Here is a 20,616-nt window from a genome sequence, read left to right on the forward strand (position 1 = left end):
TTTCTCCCTCATTTCGGTATGTTTGCAGTTGCTTTATTCTTTCGCATTTTGGAGTTTGCATATTGACATTGGCTGCACTTTTTATCCTCAGCCCCAACACTGTTTTGCTATAGTAGATGTTCTGATGGCATATCCTCGTATGCAGAAGGCGGCGTTTTCTCCCTCATTTCGGTATGTTTACTGTTGCTTTATTCTTTCGCAGTTTTGTTGGAGTTTGCATACTGACATCGACTGCCCTTTTTATCCTCAGCCCCGACACTATTTTGCTATAGTAATGGTTCTGATGACATATCCTCGTATACAAAGGCAGCGTTTTCTCCCTCATTTCGGTATGTTTGCGATTACTTTATTCTTTCGCAGTTTTCTTGGAGATTGCATACCGACATTGGCTGCCCTTTTTATCCTCAGCCCCGACACTATTTTGTTATAGTAGTGGTTCTGATGACATATCCTCGTATACAGAAGGCGGTGTTTTCTCCCTCATTTTCGTATGTTTGCAATTGCTTTATTCGTTCGCAGTTTTCTTGGAGATTGCATACTGACATTGGCTGCCCTTTTTATCCTCAGACACGACACAATTTTGCTATAGTAGTTGTTCTGATGACATATCCTCGTATACAGAAGGCGGTGTTTTCTCCCTCGTTTCGGTATGTTTCCAGTTGCTTTAGTCTTTCGCAGTTTTGTGGGAGTTTACTTACTGACATCGACTGCCCTTCTTATCCTCAGCCCCGACACTATTTTGCTATAGTAGTAGTTCTGATGACATATCCTCGTATACTGAAGGCAGCGTATTCTCCCGCATTTTTGTATGTTTGCGATTGCTTTATTCTTTCACAGTTTCGTTGGAGTTTGCATACTGACATCGGCTGCCCTTCTTATCCTCAGCCCCGACACTATTTTGCTATAGTAGTGGTTCTGATGACATATCCTCATATGCAAAAGGCGGTGTTTTCTCCCTCATTTCGGTATGTTTGCGATTGCTTTATTCTTTCGCAGTTGTGTTGGAGATTGCATACTGACATCGACTGCCCTTCTTATGCTAAGCCCCGACACTATTTTGCTATAGTAGTGGTTCTGATGACATATCGTAGTATAGAAAAGGCGGTGTTTTCTCCCTCATTTCGGTATATTTGCGATCGCTTTCTTCTTTCGCAGTTTTGTTGGAGTTTGCATACTGACATTGGCTGCCCTTTTGATCCTCGGCCCGACACTGTTATGCTATAGTAGTTGTTCTGATGACATATCCTCGTATACAAAAGGCGGTGTTTTCTCCCTCATTTCGGTATGTTTGCAGTTGCTTTATTCTTTCGCTGTTTTGTTGGAACTTGCACACTGACATCGACTGCCCTTCTTATCCTCAGCCCCGACAGTATTTTGCTATAGTAATGATTCTGATGACATATCCTCGTATACAGAAGGCGGCGTTTTCTCCCTCATTTCGGTATGTTTGCAGTTGCTTTATTCTTTCGCAGTTTTGTTGGAGTTTGCATACTGACATCGACTGCCCTTCTTATCCTCAGCCCCGACAGAATTTTGCCATAGTAGTGGTTATGATGACATATGCACGTATACAGAAGGCGGTGTTTTCTCCCTCATTTCGGTATGTTTGCAGTTGTTTAATTATTCCGGAGTTTTATGGGAGTTTGCATACTGACATCGACAGCCCTTCTTATCCTCAGCCCCGACACTATTTAGCTATAGTAGTGCTTCTGATGACATATCCTCATATACAGAAGGCGGTGTTTTCTCCCTCATTTCGGTATGTTTGCGATTGCTTTATTCTTTCGCAGTTTTGTTGGAGTTTGCATACTGACATCGGCTGCCCTTCTTATCCTCAACCCTGACACTATTTTGCTATTGTGGTGGTTCTGATGACATATCCTCGTATACAGAAGGCGGCGTTTTCTCCCTCATTTCGGTATGTTTGCAGTTGCTTTATTCTTTCGCAGTTTTGTTGGAGTTTGCATGCTGACATCGACGGCCCTTCTTATCCTCAGCCCCGACACTATTTTGCTATAGTAGTGGTTCTGATGACATATCGTCGTATACGGAAGGCGGTGTTTTCTCCCTCATTTCGGTATGTTTGCGATTGCTTTATTTTTTCGCAGTTTTGTTGGAGATTGCATGCTGATATCGACTGCCCTTCTTATCCTCAGCCCCGACACTATTTTGCTATAGCAGTGGATCTGATGACATATCGTCCTTCACAGAAGGCGGTGTTTTCTCCCTCATTTCGGTATGTTTGCGATTGCTTTATTCTTTCGCAGTTTTGTTGGAGTTTGCATACTGACATCGGCTGCCCTTTTTATCCTCAGCACCGACACTATTTTGCTATAGTAGTTGTTCTGATGACATATCCTCGTATACAGAAGACAGCGTTTTCTCCCTCATTTTTGTATGTTTGCGATTGCTTTATTCTTTCGCAGTTTTGTTGGAGTTTGCATGCTGACATCGACTGCCCTTCTTATCCTCAGCCCCGACACTATTTTGCTATAGCAGTGGATCTGATGACATATCGTCCTTCACAGAAGGCGGTGTTTTCTCCCTCATTTCGGTATGTTTGCGATTCCTTTATTCTTTCGCAGCTTTGTTAGAGATTGCATAAAGACATTGGCTGCCCTTTTTATCCTCAGCCCCGACACAATTTTGCTATAGTAGTGGTTCTGATGACATATCCTCGTATACTGAAGGCAGCGTATTCTCCATCATTTTTGTATGTTTGCGATTGCTTTATTCTTTCACAGTTTCGTTGGAGTTTGCATACTGACATCGACTGCCCTTCTTATCCTCAGCCCCGACACTATTTTGCTATAGTAGTGGTTCTGATGACATATCCTCATATACAAAAGGCGGTGTTTTCTCCCTCATTTCGGTATGTTTGCGATTGCTTTATTCTTTCGCAGTTTTGTTGGAGATTGCATACTGACATCGACTGCCCTTTTGATCCTCGGCCCCGACACTGTTTTGCTATAGTAGTTGTTCTGATGACATATCCCCGTATACACAAGGCGGCGTTTTCTCCCTCATTTTGGTATGTTTGCAGTTGCTTTATTCTTTCGCAGTTTTGTGGGAGTTTGCATACTGACATCGACTGCCCTTCTTATCCTCAGCCCCGACACTATTTTGCTATAGTAATGGTTCTGATGACATCTCCTCGTATACAGAAGGCGGCGTTTTCTCCATCATTTCGGTATGTTTGCAGTTGCTTTATTCTTTCGCAGTTTTGTTCGAGTTTGCATACTGACATCGACTGCTCTTCTTATCCTCAGCCCCGACAGAATTTTGCCATAGTAGTGGTTATGATGACATATGCTCGTATACAGAAGGCGGTGTTTTCTCCCTCATTTCGGTATGTTTGCAGTTCTTTAATTCTTCCGGAGTTTTGTGGGAGTTTGCATACTGACATCGACTGCCCTTCTTATCCTCAGCCCCGACACTATTTAGCTATAGTAGTGGTTCTGATGACATATCCTCATATACAGAAGGCGGTGTTTTCTCCCTCATTTCGGTATGTTTGCGATTGCTTTATTTTTTCGCAGTTTTCTTGGTGTTTGCATACTGACATCGACTGGCCTTGTTATCCTCAACCCTTACACTATTTTGCTATTGTAGTGGTTCTGATTACATATCCTCGCATACAGAAGGCGGCGTTTTCTCCCTCATTTCGGTATGCTTGCAGTTGCTTTATTCTTTCGCATTTTGGAGTTTGCATATTGACATTGGCTGCCCTTTTTATCCTCAGCCCCAACACTATTTTGCTATAGTAGTTGTTCTGATGGCATATCCTCGTATGCGGAAGGCGGCGTTTTCTCCTCATTTCGGTATGTTTGCTGTTGCTTTATTCTTTCGCAGTTTTGTTGGAGTTTGCCTACTGACATCGACTGCCCTTCTTATCCTCAGCCCCGACACTATTTTGCTATAGTAATGGTTCTGATGACATATCCTCGTATACAAAGGCAGCGTTTTCTCCCTCATTTCGGTATGTTTGCGATTACTTTATTCTTTCGCAGTTTTCTTGGAGATTACATACTGACATTGGCTGCCCTTTTTATCCTCAGCCCCGACACTATTTTGTTATAGTAGTGGTTCTGATGACATATATTCGTATACAGAAGGCGGTGTTTTCTCCCTCATTTTGGTATGTTTGCAATTGCTTTATTCGTTCGCAGTTTTCTTGGAGATTGCATACTGACATTGGCTGCCCTTTTTATCCTCAGACACGACACAATTTTTCTATAGTAGTTGTTCTGATGACATATCCTCGTATACAGAAGGCGGTGTTTTCTCCCTTGTTTCGGTATGTTTGCAGTTGCTTTAGTCTTTCGCAGTTTCGTTGGAGTTTGCATGCTGACATCGACTGCCCTTCTTATCCTCAGCCCCGACACTATTTTGCTATAGTAGTAGTTCTGATGACATATCCTCGTATACTGAAGGCAGCGTATTCTCCCGCATTTTTGTATGTTTGCGATTGCTTTATTCTTTCGCAGTTTCGTTGGAGTTTGCATACTGACATCGGCTGCCCTTCTTATCCTCAGCCCCGACACTATTTTGCTATAGTAGTGGTTCTGATGACATATCCTCATATGCAAAAGGCGGTGTTTTCTCCCTTATTTCGGTATGTTTGCGATTGCTTTATTCTTTCGCAGTTGTGTTGGAGATTGCATACTGACATCGACTGCCCTTCTTATGCTAAGCCCCGACACTATTTTGCTATAGTAGTGGTTCTGATGACATATCGTAGTATAGAAAAGGCGGTGTTTTCTCCCTCATTTCGGTATGTTTGCGATCGCTTTCTTCTTTCGCAGTTTTGTTGGAGTTTGCATACTGACATTGGCTGCCCTTTTGATCCTCGGCCCCGACACTGTTTTGCTATAGTAGTTGTTCTGATGACATATCCTCGTATACAAAAGGCGGTGTTTTCTCCCTCATTTCGGTATGTTTGCAGTTGCTTTATTCTTTCGCTGTTTTGTTGGAACTTGCACACTGACATCGACTGCCCTTCTTATCCTCAGCCCCGACACTATTTTGCTATAGTAATGATTCTGATGACATATCCTCGTATACAGAAGGCGGCGTTTTCTCCCTCATTTCGGTATGTTTGCAGTTGCTTTATTCTTTCGCAGTTTTGTTGGAGTTTGCATACTGACATCGACTGCCCTTCTTATCCTCAGCCCCGACAGAATTTTGCCATAGTAGTGGTTATGATGACATATGCACGTATACAGAAGGCGGTGTTTTCTCCCTCATTTCGGTATGTTTGCAGTTGTGTAATTATTCCGGAGTTTTGTGGGAGTTTGCATACTGACATCGACTGCCCTTCTTATCCTCAGCCCCGACACTATTTTGCTATTGTGGTGGTTCTGATGACATATCCTCATATACAGAAGGCGGTGTTTTCTCCCTCATTTCGGTATGTTTGCGATTGCTTTATTCTTTCGCAGTTTTGTTGGAGTTTGCATACTGACATCGGCTGCCCTTCTTATCCTCAACCCTGACACTATTTTGCTATTGTGGTGGTTCTGATGACATATCCTCGTATACAGAAGGCGGCGTTTTCTCCCTCATTTCGGTATGTTTGCAGTTGCTTTATTCTTTCGCAGTTTTGTTGGAGTTTGCATGCTGACATCGACGGCCCTTCTTATCCTCAGCCCCGACACTATTTTGCTATAGTAATGGTTCTGATGACATATCCTCGTATACAAAGGCAGCGTTTTCTCCCTCATTTCGGTATGTTTGCGATTACTTTATTCTTTCGCAGTTTTCTTGGAGATTGCATACTGACATTGGCTGCCCTTTTTATCCTCAGCCCCGACACTATTTTGTTATAGTAGTGGTTCTGATGACATATCCTCGTATACAGAAGGCGGTGTTTTCTCCCTCATTTTGGTATGTTTGCAATTGCTTTATTCGTTCGCAGTTTTCTTGGAGATTGCATACTGACATTGGCTGCCCTTTTTATCCTCAGACACGACACAATTTTGCTATAGTAGTTGTTCTGATGACATATCCTCGTATACAGAAGGCGGTGTTTTCTCCCTCGTTTCGGTATGTTTCCAGTTGCTTTAGTCTTTCGCAGTTTTGTGGGAGTTTACTTACTGACATCGACTGCCCTTCTTATCCTCAGCCCCGACACTATTTTGCTATAGTAGTAGTTCTGATGACATATCCTCGTATACTGAAGGCAGCGTATTCTCCCGCATTTTTGTATGTTTGCGATTGCTTTATTCTTTCACAGTTTCGTTGGAGTTTGCATACTGACATCGGCTGCCCTTCTTATCCTCAGCCCCGACACTATTTTGCTATAGTAGTGGTTCTGATGACATATCCTCATATGCAAAAGGCGGTGTTTTCTCCCTCATTTCGGTATGTTTGCGATTGCTTTATTCTTTCGCAGTTGTGTTGGAGATTGCATACTGACATCGACTGCCCTTCTTATGCTAAGCCCCGACACTATTTTGCTATAGTAGTGGTTCTGATGACATATCGTAGTATAGAAAAGGCGGTGTTTTCTCCCTCATTTCGGTATGTTTGCGATCGCTTTCTTCTTTCGCAGTTTTGTTGGAGTTTGCATACTGACATTGGCTGCCCTTTTGATCCTCGGCCCGACACTGTTATGCTATAGTAGTTGTTCTGATGACATATCCTCGTATACAAAAGGCGGTGTTTTCTCCCTCATTTCGGTATGTTTGCAGTTGCTTTATTCTTTCGCTGTTTTGTTGGAACTTGCACACTGACATCGACTGCCCTTGTTATCCTCAGCCCCGACAGTATTTTGCTATAGTAATGATTCTGATGACATATCCTCGTATACAGAAGGCGGCGTTTTCTCCCTCATTTCGGTATGTTTGCAGTTGCTTTATTCTTTCGCAGTTTTGTTGGAGTTTGCATACTGACATCGACTGCCCTTCTTATCCTCAGCCCCGACAGAATTTTGCCATAGTAGTGGTTATGATGACATATGCACGTATACAGAAGGCGGTGTTTTCTCCCTCATTTCGGTATGTTTGCAGTTGTTTAATTATTCCGGAGTTTTGTGGGAGTTTGCATACTGACATCGACTGCCCTTCTTATCCTCAGCCCCGACACTATTTAGCTATAGTAGTGGTTCTGATGACATATCCTCATATACAGAAGGCGGTGTTTTCTCCCTCATTTCGGTATGTTTGCGATTGCTTTATTCTTTCGCAGTTTTGTTGGAGTTTGCATACTGACATCGGCTGCGCTTCTTATCCTCAACCCTGACACTATTTTGCTATTGTGGTGGTTCTGATGACATATCCTCGTATACAGAAGGCGGCGTTTTCTCCCTCATTTCGGTATGTTTGCAGTTGCTTTATTCTTTCGCAGTTTTGTTGGAGTTTGCATGCTGACATCGACGGCCCTTCTTATCCTCAGCCCCGACACTATTTTGCTATAGTAGTGGTTCTGATGACATATCGTCGTATACGGAAGGCGGTGTTTTCTCCCTCATTTCGGTATGTTTGCGATTGCTTTATTTTTTCGCAGTTTTGTTGGAGATTGCATAAAGACATTCGCTGCCCTTTTTATCCTCAGCACCGACACTATTTTGCTATAGTAGTTGTTCTGATGACGTATCCTCGTATACAGAAGACAGCGTTTTCTCCCTCATTTTTGTATGTTTGCGATTGCTTTATTCTTTCGCAGTTTTGTTGGAGTTTGCATGCTGACATCGACTGCCCTTCTTATCCTCAGCCCCGACACTATTTTGCTATAGCAGTGGATCTGATGACATATCGTCCTTCACAGAAGGCGGTGTTTTCTCCCTCATTTCGGTATGTTTGCGATTCCTTTATTCTTTCGCAGCTTTGTTAGAGATTGCATAAAGACATTGGCTGCCCTTTTTATCCTCAGCCCCGACACAATTTTGCTATAGTAGTGGTTCTGATGACATATCCTCGTATACTGAAGGCAGCGTATTCTCCATCATTTTTGTATGTTTGCGATTGCTTTATTCTTTCACAGTTTCGTTGGAGTTTGCATACTGACATCGACTGCCCTTCTTATCCTCAGCCCCGACACTATTTTGCTATAGTAGTGGTTCTGATGACATATCCTCATATACAAAAGGCGGTGTTTTCTCCCTCATTTCGGTATGTTTGCGATTGCTTTATTCTTTCGCAGTTTTGTTGGAGATTGCATACTGACATCGACTGCCCTTTTGATCCTCGGCCCCGACACTGTTTTGCTATAGTAGTTGTTCTGATGACATATCCCCGTATACACAAGGCGGCGTTTTCTCCCTCATTTTGGTATGTTTGCAGTTGCTTTATTCTTTCGCAGTTTTGTGGGAGTTTGCATACTGACATCGACTGCCCTTCTTATCCTCAGCCCCGACACTATTTTGCTATAGTAATGGTTCTGATGACATATCCTCGTATACAGAAGGCGGCGTTTTCTCCATCATTTCGGTATGTTTGCAGTTGCTTTATTCTTTCGCAGTTTTGTTCGAGTTTGCATACTGACATCGACTGCGCTTCTTATCCTCAGCCCCGACAGAATTTTTCCATAGTAGTGGTTATGATGACATATGCTCGTATACAGAAGGCGGTGTTTTCTCCCTCATTTCGGTATGTTTGCAGTTCTTTAATTCTTCCGGAGTTTTGTGGGAGTTTGCATACTGACATCGACTGCCCTTCTTATCCTCAGCCCCGACACTATTTAGCTATAGTAGTGGTTCTGATGACATATCCTCATATACAGAAGGCGGTGTTTTCTCCCTCATTTCGGTATGTTTGCGATTGCTTTATTTTTTCGCAGTTTTCTTGGTGTTTGCATACTGACATCGACTGGCCTTCTTATCCTCAACCCTTACACTATTTTGCTATTGTAGTGGTTCTGATTACATATCCTCGCATACAGAAGGCGGCGTTTTCTCCCTCATTTCGGTATGTTTGCAGTTGCTTTATTCTTTCGCATTTTGGAGTTTGCATATTGACATTGGCTGCCCTTTTTATCCTCAGCCCCAACACTATTTTGCTATAGTAGTTGTTCTGATGGCATATCCTCGTATGCGGAAGGCGGCGTTTTCTCCCTCATTTCGGTATGTTTGCTGTTGCTTTATTCTTTCGCAGTTTTGTTGGAGTTTGCCTACTGACATCGACTGCCCTTTTTATCCTCAGCCCCGACACTATTTTGCTATAGTAATGGTTCTGATGACATATCCTCGTATACAAAGGCAGCGTTTTCTCCCTCATTTCGGTATGTTTGCGATTACTTTATTCTTTCGCAGTTTTCTTGGAGATTACATACTGACATTGGCTGCCCTTTTTATCCTCAGCCCCGACACTATTTTGTTATAGTAGTGGTTCTGATGACATATATTCGTATACAGAAGGCGGTGTTTTCTCCCTCATTTTGGTATGTTTGCAATTGCTTTATTCGTTCGCAGTTTTCTTGGAGATTGCATACTGACATTGGCTGCCCTTTTTATCCTCAGACACGACACAATTTTTCTATAGTAGTTGTTCTGATGACATATCCTCGTATAAAGAAGGCGGTGTTTTCTCCCTCGTTTCGGTATGTTTGCAGTTGCTTTAGTCTTTCGCAGTTTCGTTGGAGTTTGCATGCTGACATCGACTGCCCTTCTTATCCTCAGCCCCGACACTATTTTGCTATAGTAGTAGTTCTGATGACATATCCTCGTATACTGAAGGCAGCGTATTCTCCCGCATTTTTGTATGTTTGCGATTGCTTTATTCTTTCGCAGTTTCGTTGGAGTTTGCATACTGACATCGGCTGCCCTTCTTATCCTCAGCCCCGACACTATTTTGCTATAGTAGTGGTTCTGATGACATATCCTCATATGCAAAAGGCGGTGTTTTCTCCCTTATTTCGGTATGTTTGCGATTGCTTTTTTCTTTCGCAGTTGTGTTGGAGATTGCATACTGACATCGACTGCCCTTCTTATGCTAAGCCCCGACACTATTTTGCTATATTAGTGGTTCTGATGACATATCGTAGTATAGAAAAGGCGGTGTTTTCTCCCTCATTTCGGTATGTTTGCGATCGCTTTCTTCTTTCGCAGTTTTGTTGGAGTTTGCATACTGACATTGGTTGCCCTTTTGATCCTCGGCCCCGACACTGTTTTGCTATAGTAGTTGTTCTGATGACATATCCTCGTATACAAAAGGCGGTGTTTTCTCCCTCATTTCGGTATGTTTGCAGTTGCTTTATTCTTTCGCTGTTTTGTTGGAACTTGCACACTGACATCGACTGCCCTTCTTATCCTCAGCCCCGACACTATTTTGCTATAGTAATGATTCTGATGACATATCCTCGTATACAGAAGGCGGCGTTTTCTCCCTCATTTCGGTATGTTTGCAGTTGCTTTATTCTTTCGCAGTTTTGTTGGAGTTTGCATACTGACATCGACTGCCCTTCTTATCCTCAGCCCCGACAGAATTTTGCCATAGTAGTGGTTATGATGACATATGCTCGTATACAGAAGGCGGTGTTTTCTCCCTCATTTCGGTATGTTTGCAGTTGTTTAATTATTCCGGAGTTTTGTGGGAGTTTGCATACTGACATCGACTGCCCTTCTTATCCTCAGCCCCGACACTATTTAGCTATAGTAGTGGTTCTGATGACATATCCTCATATACAGAAGGCGGTGTTTTCTCCCTCATTTCGGTATGTTTGCGATTGCTTTATTCTTTCGCAGTTTTGTTGGAGTTTGCATACTGACATCGGCTGCCCTTCTTATCCTCAACCCTGACACTATTTTGCTATTGTGGTGGTTCTGATGACATATCGTCGCATACAGAAGGCGGCGTTTTCTCCCTCATTTCGGTATGTTTGCAGTTGCTTTATTCTTTCGCATATTTGTTGGAGTTTGCATACTGACATCGACTGCCCTTTTTATCCTCAGTCCCGACACTATTTTGCTATAGTAATGGTTCTGATGACATATCCTCCTATAGAGAAGGCGGTGTTTTCTCCCTTATTTCGGTATGTTTGCGATTACTTTATTCTTTCGCAGTTTTCTTGGAGAATGCATACTGACATTGGCTGCCCTTTTTATCCTCAGCCCCGGCACTGTTTTGCTATAGTAGTTGTTCTGATGACATATCCTCGTATACAAAAGGCGGTGTTTTCTCCCTCATTTCGGTATGTTTGCAGTTGCTTAATTCTTTCCCTGTTTTGTTGGAACTTGCACACTGACATCGACTGCCCTTCTTATCCTCAGCCCCGACACTATTTTGCTATAGTAGTGGTTCTGATGACATATCCTCGTATACAGAAGGCGGTGTTTTCTCCCTCATTTCGGTATGTTTGCGATTGCTTTATTCTTTTGCAGTTTTGTTGGAGATTGCATACTGACATTGGCTGCCCTTTTTATCCTCAGCCCCGACATTATTTTGCTATAGTAGTGGTTCTCATGACTTATCCTCGTGTACAGAAGGCAGCGTTTCCTCCCTCATTTTTGTATGTTTGCAAAAACTTTATTCTTTCGCAGTTTTGTTGGAGCTTGCATTCTGACATCGACTGCCCTTCTTTTGCTAAGCCCCGACACTATTTTGCTACATTAGTGGTTCTCATGACTTATCCTTGTGTACAGAAGGCAGCGTTTTCTCCCTCATTTTTGTATGTTTGCGATTGCTTTATTCTTTCGCAGTTTTGCTGGAGTTTGCATACTGACATTGGCTGCCCATTTTATCCTCAGCCACGACACTATTTTGCTATAGTAGTTGTTCTGATGTCATATCCTCGTATACAGAAATCGGCGTTTTCTCCCTCATTTCGGTATGTTTGCAGTTGCTTTATTATTTCGCAGTTTTGTGGGAGTTTGCATACTGACATCGACTGCCCTTCTTATCATCAACCCCGACACTATTTTGCTATAGAACTTGTTCTGATGACATTTCCTCGTATACAGAAGGCGGCGTTTTCTCCCTCATTTCGGTATGTTTGCAGTTGCTTTATTCTTTCGCAGTTTTGTTGGAGCTTGCATACTGACATGGACTACCCTTCTTATCCTCAGCCCCGACACTACTTTGCAATAGTAGTGGTTCTGATGACATATACTCGTATACAGAAGGCGCTGTTTTCTCCCTCCTTTCGGTATGTTTGCAGTTGTTTAATTCTTCCGGAGTTTTGTGGGAGTTTGCATACTGACATCGACTGCCCTTCTTATCCTCAGCCCCGACACTATTTAGCTATAGTAGTGGTTCTGATGACATATCCTCGTATACAGAAGGCGGTGTTTTCTCCCTCATTTCGGTATGTTTGCGATTGCTTTATTCTTTCGCAGTTTTGTTGGAGTTTGCATACTGACATTGGCTGCCCATTTTATCCTCAGCCCCGACACTATTTTGGTATAGTAGTTGTTCTGATGACATATCCTCGTATACAGAAGGCGGCGTTTTCTCCCTCATTTCGGCATGTTTGCAGTTGTCTTTTGCAGTTTTGTGGGAGTTTGCATACTGACACCGACTGCCCTTCTTATGCTCAGCCCCGACACTATTTTGCTATTGTAATGGTTCTGATGACATATGCTCGTATACAGAAGGCGGCGTTTTCTCCCTCATTTCGGTATGTTTGCAGTTGCTTTATTCTTTCGCAGTTTTGTTGGAGTTTGCATACTGACATCGACTGCCCTTCTTATCCTCAGCCCCGACAGAATTTTGCCATAGTAGTGGTTTTGATGACATATGCTCGTATACAGAAGGCGGTGTTTTCTCCCTCATTTCGGTATGTTTGCAGTTGTTTAATTCATCCGGAGTTTTGTGGGAGTTTGCATACTGACATCGACTGCCCTTCTTATCCTCAGCCCCGACACTATTTATCTATAGTAGTGGTTCTGATGACATATCCTCTTATACAGAAGGCGGCGTTTTCTCCCTCATTTCGGTATGTTTGCGATTGCTTTATTCTTTCGCAGTTTTGTTGGAGCTTGCATACTGACATGGACTACCCTTCTTATCCTCAGCCCCGACACTACTTTGCAATAGTAGTGGTTCTGATGACATATACTCGTATACAGAAGGCGGTGTTTTCTCCCTCATTTCGGTATGTTTGCAGTTGTTTAATTCATCCGGAGTTTTGTGGGAGTTTGCATACTGACATCGACTGCCCTTCTTATCCTCAGCCCCGACACTATTTATCTATAGTAGTGGTTCTGATGACATATCCTCTTATACAGAAGGCGGTGTTTTCTCCCTCATTTCGGTATGTTTGCGATTGCTTTATTCTTTCGCAGTTTTGTTGGAGTTTGCATACTGACATTGGCTGCCCTTCTTATCCTCAACCCTGACACTATTTCGCTATTGCGGTGGTTCTGATGACATATCGTCGCATACAGAAGGCGGCGTTTTCTCCCTCATTTCGGTATGTTTGCAGTTGCTTTATTCTTTCGCAGTTTTGTTGGAGCTTGCATACTGACATGGACTACCCTTCTTATCCTCAGCCCCGACACTACTTTGCTATAGTAGTTGATCTGATGACATATCCTCGTATATAGAAGGCGGCGTTTTCTGCCTTATTTTTATGTTTGCGATGCTTTATTCTTTCGCAGTTTCGTTGGAGTTTGCATACTGACATTCACTGCACTTTTTATCCTCAGCCCCGACACTATTTTGCTATAGTAGTGGTTCTGATGACATATCCTCGTATACAGAAGGCGGCGTTTTCTCCCTCATTTCGGTATGTTTGCAATTGATTAATTCTTTCCCTGTTTTGTTGGAACTTGCACACTGACATCGACTGCCCTTCTTATCCTCAGCCCCGACACTATTTTGCTATAGTAGTGGTTCTGATGACATATCCTCGTATACAGAAGGCGGTGTTTTCTCCCTCATTTCGGTATGTTTGCGATTGCTTTATTCTTTTGCAGTTTTGTTGGAGATTGCATACTGACATTGGCTGCCCTTTTTATCCTCAGCCCCGACATTATTTTGCTATAGTAGTGGTTCTCATGACTTATCCTCGTGTACAGAAGGCAGCGTTTCCTCCCTCATTTTTGTATGTTTGCAAAAACTTTATTCTTTCGCAGTTTTGTTGGAGCTTGCATTCTGACATCGACTGCCCTTCTTTTGCTAAGCCCCGACACTATTTTGCTACATTAGTGGTTCTCATGACTTATCCTTGTGTACAGAAGGCAGCGTTTTCTCCCTCATTTTTGTATGTTTGCGATTGCTTTATTCTTTCGCAGTTTTGCTGAAGTTTGCATACTGACATTGGCTGCCCATTTTATCCTCAGCCACGACACTATTTTGCTATAGTAGTTGTTCTGATGTCATATCCTCGTATACAGAAATCGGCGTTTTCTCCCTCATTTCGGTATGTTTGCAGTTGCTTTATTATTTCGCAGTTTTGTGGGAGTTTGCATACTGACATCGACTGCCCTTCTTATCATCAACCCCGACACTATTTTGCTATAGAACTTGTTCTGATGACATTTCCTCGTATACAGAAGGCGGCGTTTTCTCCCTCATTTCGGTATGTTTGCAGTTGCTTTATTCTTTCGCAGTTTTGTTGGAGCTTGCATACTGACATGGACTACCCTTCTTATCCTCAGCCCCGACACTACTTTGCAATAGTAGTGGTTCTGATGACATATACTCGTATACAGAAGGCGCTGTTTTCTCCCTCCTTTCGGTATGTTTGCAGTTGTTTAATTCTTCCGGAGTTTTGTGGGAGTTTGCATACTGACATCGACTGCCCTTCTTATCCTCAGCCCCGACACTATTTAGCTATAGTAGTGGTTCTGATGACATATCCTCGTATACAGAAGGCGGTGTTTTCTCCCTCATTTCGGTATGTTTGCGATTGCTTTATTCTTTCGCAGTTTTGTTGGAGTTTGCATACTGACATTGGCTGCCCATTTTATCCTCAGCCCCGACACTATTTTGGTATAGTAGTTGTTCTGATGACATATCCTCGTATACAGAAGGCGGCGTTTTCTCCCTCATTTCGGCATGTTTGCAGTTGTCTTTTGCAGTTTTGTGGGAGTTTGCATACTGACACCGACTGCCCTTCTTATGCTCAGCCCCGACACTATTTTGCTATAGTAATGGTTCTGATGACATATGCTCGTATACAGAAGGCGGCGTTTTCTCCCTCATTTCGGTGTGTTTGCAGTTGCTTTATTCTTTCGCAGTTTTGTTGGAGTTTGCATACTGACATCGACTGCCCTTCTTATCCTCAGCCCCGACAGAATTTTGCCATAGTAGTGGTTTTGATGACATATGCTCGTATACAGAAGGCGGTGTTTTCTCCCTCATTTCGGTATGTTTGCAGTTGTTTAATTCATCCGGAGTTTTGTGGGAGTTTGCATACTGACATCGACTGCCCTTCTTATCCTCAGCCCCGACACTATTTATCTATAGTAGTGGTTCTGATGACATATCCTCTTATACAGAAGGCGGCGTTTTCTCCCTCATTTCGGTATGTTTGCGATTGCTTTATTCTTTCGCAGTTTTGTTGGAGCTTGCATACTGACATGGACTACCCTTCTTATCCTCAGCCCCGACACTACTTTGCAATAGTAGTGGTTCTGATGACATATACTCGTATACAGAAGGCGGTGTTTTCTCCCTCATTTCGGTAAGTTTGCAGTTGTTTAATTCATCCGGAGTTTTGTGGGAGTTTGCATACTGACATCGACTGCCCTTCTTATCCTCAGCCCCGACACTATTTATCTATAGTAGTGGTTCTGATGACATATCCTCTTATACAGAAGGCGGTGTTTTCTCCCTCATTTCGGTATGTTTGCGATTGCTTTATTCTTTCGCAGTTTTGTTGGAGTTTGCATACTGACATTGGCTGCCCTTCTTATCCTCAACCCTGACACTATTTCGCTATTGTGGTGGTTCTGATGACATATCGTCGCATACAGAAGGCGGCGTTTTCTCCCTCATTTCGGTATGTTTGCAGTTGCTTTATTCTTTCGCAGTTTTGTTGGAGCTTGCATACTGACATGGACTACCCTTCTTATCCTCAGCCCCGACACTACTTTGCAATAGTAGTGGTTCTGATGACATATACTCGTATACAGAAGGCGCTGTTTTCTCCCTCCTTTCGGTATGTTTGCAGTTGTTTAATTCTTCCGGAGTTTTGTGGGAGTTTGCATACTGACATCGACTGCCCTTCTTATCCTCAGCCCCGACACTATTTAGCTATAGTAGTGGTTCTGATGACATATCCTCGTATACAGAAGGCGGTGTTTTCTCCCTCATTTCGGTATGTTTGCGATTGCTTTATTCTTTCGCAGTTTTGTTGGAGTTTGCATACTGACATTGGCTGCCCATTTTATCCTCAGCCCCGACACTATTTTGGTATAGTAGTTGTTCTGATGACATATCCTCGTATACAGAAGGCGGCGTTTTCTCCCTCATTTCGGCATGTTTGCAGTTGTCTTTTGCAGTTTTGTTGGAGTTTGCATACTGACATCGACTGCCCTTCTTATCCTCAGCCCCGACAGAATTTTGCCATAGTAGTGGTTTTGATGACATATGCTCGTATACAGAAGGCGGTGTTTTCTCCCTCATTTCGGTATGTTTGCAGTTGTTTAATTCATCCGGAGTTTTGTGGGAGTTTGCATATTGACATTGGCTGCCCTTTTTATCCTCAGCCCCGACACTACTTTGCTATAGTAGTTGTTCTGATGACATATCCTCGTATACAAAGGCAGCGTTTTCTCCCTAATTTTTGTATGTTTGCGATTGCTTTATTCTTTCGCAGTTTTGTTGGAGTTTGCATACTGACATGGACTGCCCTTCTTATCCTCAGCCCCGACACTACTTTGCAATAGTAATGGTTCTGATGACATATACTCGTATACAGAAGGCGCTGTTTTCTCCCTCATTTCGGTATGTTTGCGATTGCTTTATTGTTTCGCAGTTTTCTTATAGTTTGCATAATGACATCGACTGCCCTTCTTATCTTCAGCCCCGACACTATTTTGCTATACTAATGGTTCTGATGACATATCCTCGTATAGAGAAGGCGGTGTTTTCTCCCTCATTTCGGTATGTTTGCGATTACTTTATTCTTTCGCAGTTTTCTTGGAGATTGCATACTGACATTGGCTGCCCTTTTTATCCTGGGCCCCGACACTATTTTGCTATAGTAGTTGATCTGATGACATATCCTCGTATATAGAAGGCGGCGTTTTCTGCCTTATTTTTATGTTTGCGATTGCTTTATTCTTTCGCAGTTTCGTTGGAGTTTGCATACTGACATTCACTGCACTTTTTATCCTCAGCCCCGACACTATTTTGCTATAGTAGTGGTTCTGATGACATATCCTCGTATACAGAAGGCGGCGTTTTCTCCCTCATTTCGGTATGTTTGCAATTGCTTTATTCTTTCGCAGTTTTCTTGGTGTTTGCATACTGACATCGACTGGCCTTCTTATCCTCAACCCTGACACTATTTTGCTATAGTAGTGGTTCTGATGACATATCCTCGTATACTGAAGGCAGCGTATTCTCCCTCATTTTTGTATGTTTGCGATTGCTTTATTCTTTCACAGTTTCGTTGGAGTTTGCATACTGACATCGACTGCCCTTCTTATCCTCAGCCCCGACACTATTTTGCTATAGTAGTGGTTCTGATGACATATCCTCATATACAAAAGGCGGTGTTTTCTCCCTCATTTCGGTATGTTTGCGATTGCTTTATTCTTTCGAAGTTTTGTTGGAGATTGCATACTGACATCGACTGCCCTTCTTATGCTAAGCCCCGACACTATTTTGCTATAGTAGTGGTTCTGATGACATATCCTCGTATAGAAAAGGCGGTGTTTTCTCATTCATTTCTGTATGTCTGCGATTGCTTTCTTCTTTCACAGTTTTGTTGGAGTTTGCATACTGACATTGGCTGCCCTTTAGATCCTCGGCCCCGACACTGTTTTGCTATAGTAGTTGTTCTGATGACATATCCTCGTATACAAAAGGCGGTGTTTTCTCCCTCATTTCGGTATGTTTGCAGTTGGTTTATTCTTTCGCTGTTTTGTTGGAACTTGCACACTGAAATCGACTGCCCTTCTTATCCTCAGCCCCGACACTATTTTGCTATAGTAGAGGTTCTGATGACATATCCTCGTATACAGAAGGCGGTGTTTTCTCCCTCATTTCGGTATGTTTGCGATTGCTTTATTCTTTTGCAGTTTTGTTGGAGATTGCATACTGACATTGGCTACCCTTTTTATCCTCAGCCTCGAGACTATTTTGCTATAGTAGTTGTTCTGATGGCATATCCCCGTATACACAAGGCGGCGTTTTCTCCCTCATTTTGGTATGTTTGCTGTTGCTTTATTCTTTCGCAGTTTTGTGGGAGTTTGCATACTGACATCGACTGCCCTTCTTATCCTCAGCCCCGACACTATTTTGCTATAGTAATGGTTCTGATGACATATCCTCGTATACAGAAGGCGGCGTTTTCTCCCTCATTTCGGTATGTTTGCGATTGCTTTATTCTTTTGCAGTTTTGTTGGAGATTGCATACTGACATTGGCTACCCTTTTTATCCTCAGCCTCGAGACTATTTTGCTATAGTAGTTGTTCTGATGACATATCCCCGTATACACAAGGCGCCGTTTTCTCCCTCATTTTGGTATGTTTGCAGTTGCTTTATTCTTTCGCAGTTTTGTTCGAGTTTGCATACTGACATCGACTGCCCTTCTTATCCTCAGCCCCGACAGAATTTTGCCATAGTAGTGGTTATGATGACATATGCTCGTATACAGAAGGCGGTGTTTTCTCCCTCATTTCGGTATGTTTGCAGTTGTTTATTTCTTCCGGAGTTTTGTGGGAGTTTGCATACTGACATCGACTGCCCTTCTTATCCTCAGCCCCGACACTATTTAGCTATAGTAGTGGTTCTGATGACATATCCTCATATACAGAAGGCGGTGTTTTCTCCCTCATTTGGGTATGTTTGCGATTGCTTTATTCTTTCGCAGTTTTGTTGGAGTTTGCATACTGACATCGGCTGTCCTTCTTATCCTCAACCCTGACACTATTTTGCTATTGAGGGTGGTTCTGATGACATATCGTCGCATACAGAAGGCGGCGTTTTCTCCGTCATTTCGGTATGTTTGCAGTTGCTTTATTCTTTCGCATATTTGTTGGAGTTTGCATATTGACATTGGCCGCCCTTTTTATCCTCAGCCCCGTCACTATTTTGCTATAGTAGTGGTTCGGATGACATATACTCGTATACAGAAGGCGCTGTTTTCTCCCTCATTTCGGTATGTTTGCGATTGCTTTATTGTTTCGCAGTTTTGTTGGAGTTTGCATAATGACATCGACTGCCCTTTTTATCCTCAGCCCCGACACAATTTTGCTATAGTAGTTGTTCTGATGACATATCCTCGTTTACAGAAGGCGGTGTTTTCTACCTCATTTCGGTATGTTTGCGATTGCTTTATTCTTTCGAAGTTTTGTTGGGGTTTGCATACTCACATTGGCTGCCCTTTTTATCCTCAGCCCCGACACTATTTTGCTATAGTAGTTGTTCTGATGACATATCCTCGTATATAGAAGGCGGCGTTTTCTCCCTTATTTTATGTTTGCTATTGCTTTATTCTTTCGCAGTTTCGTTGGAGTTTGCATACTGACATTCACTGCACTTTTTATCCTCAGCCCCGACACTATTTTGCTATAGTAGTGGTTCTGATGACATATCCTCGTATACAGAAGGCGGCGTTTTCTCGCTCATTTCGGTATGTTTGAATTGCTTTATTCTTTCGCAGTTTTCTTGGTGTTTGCATACTGACATCGACTGGCCTTCTTATCCTCAACCCTTACACTATTTTGCTATTGTAGTGGTTCTGATTACATATCCTCGCATACAGAAGGCGGCGTTTTCTCCCTCATATCGGTATGTTTGCAGTTGCTTTATTCTTTCGCATTTTTGTTGGAGTTTGCATATTGACATTGGCTGCCCTTTTTATCCTCAGCCCCAACGCTATTTTGCTATAGTAGTTGTTCTGATGGCATATCCTCGTATGCAGAAGGCGGCGTTTTCTCCCTCATTTCGGTATGTTTGCTGTTGCTTTATTCTTTCGCAGTTTTGTTGGAGTTTGCATACTGACATCGACTGCCCTTTTTATCCTCAGCCCCGACACTATTTTGCTATAGTAATGGTTCTGATGACATATCCTCGTATACAAAGGCAGCGTTTTCTCCCTCATTTCGGTATGTTTGCGATTACTTTATTCTTTCGCAGTTTTCTTGGAGATTGCATACTTACATTGGCTGCCCTTTTTATCCTCAGCCCCGACACTATTTTGTTATAGTAGTGGTTCTGATGACATATCCTCGTATACAGAAGGCGGTGTTTTCTCCCTCATTTTGGGATGTTTGCAATTGCTTTATTCGTTCGCAGTTTTCTTGGAGATTGCATACTGACATTGGCTGCCCTTTTTATCCTCAGACACGACACAATTTTGCTATAGTAGTTGTTCTGATGACATATCCTCGCATACAGCAGGCGGTGTTTTCTCCCTCGTTTCGGTATGTTTTCAGTTGCTTTATTCTTTCGCAGTTTTGTGGGAGTTTACTTACTGACATCGACTGCCCTTCTTATCCTCAGCCCCGACACTATTTTGCTATAGTAGTAGTTCTGATGACATATCCTCGTATACTGAAG

The sequence above is a fragment of the Dermacentor variabilis genome, unplaced genomic scaffold (assembly GCF_050947875.1).
Source record: "Dermacentor variabilis isolate Ectoservices unplaced genomic scaffold, ASM5094787v1 scaffold_13, whole genome shotgun sequence".
In the NCBI taxonomy this organism is placed as follows: Eukaryota; Metazoa; Arthropoda; class Arachnida; order Ixodida; family Ixodidae; genus Dermacentor; species Dermacentor variabilis.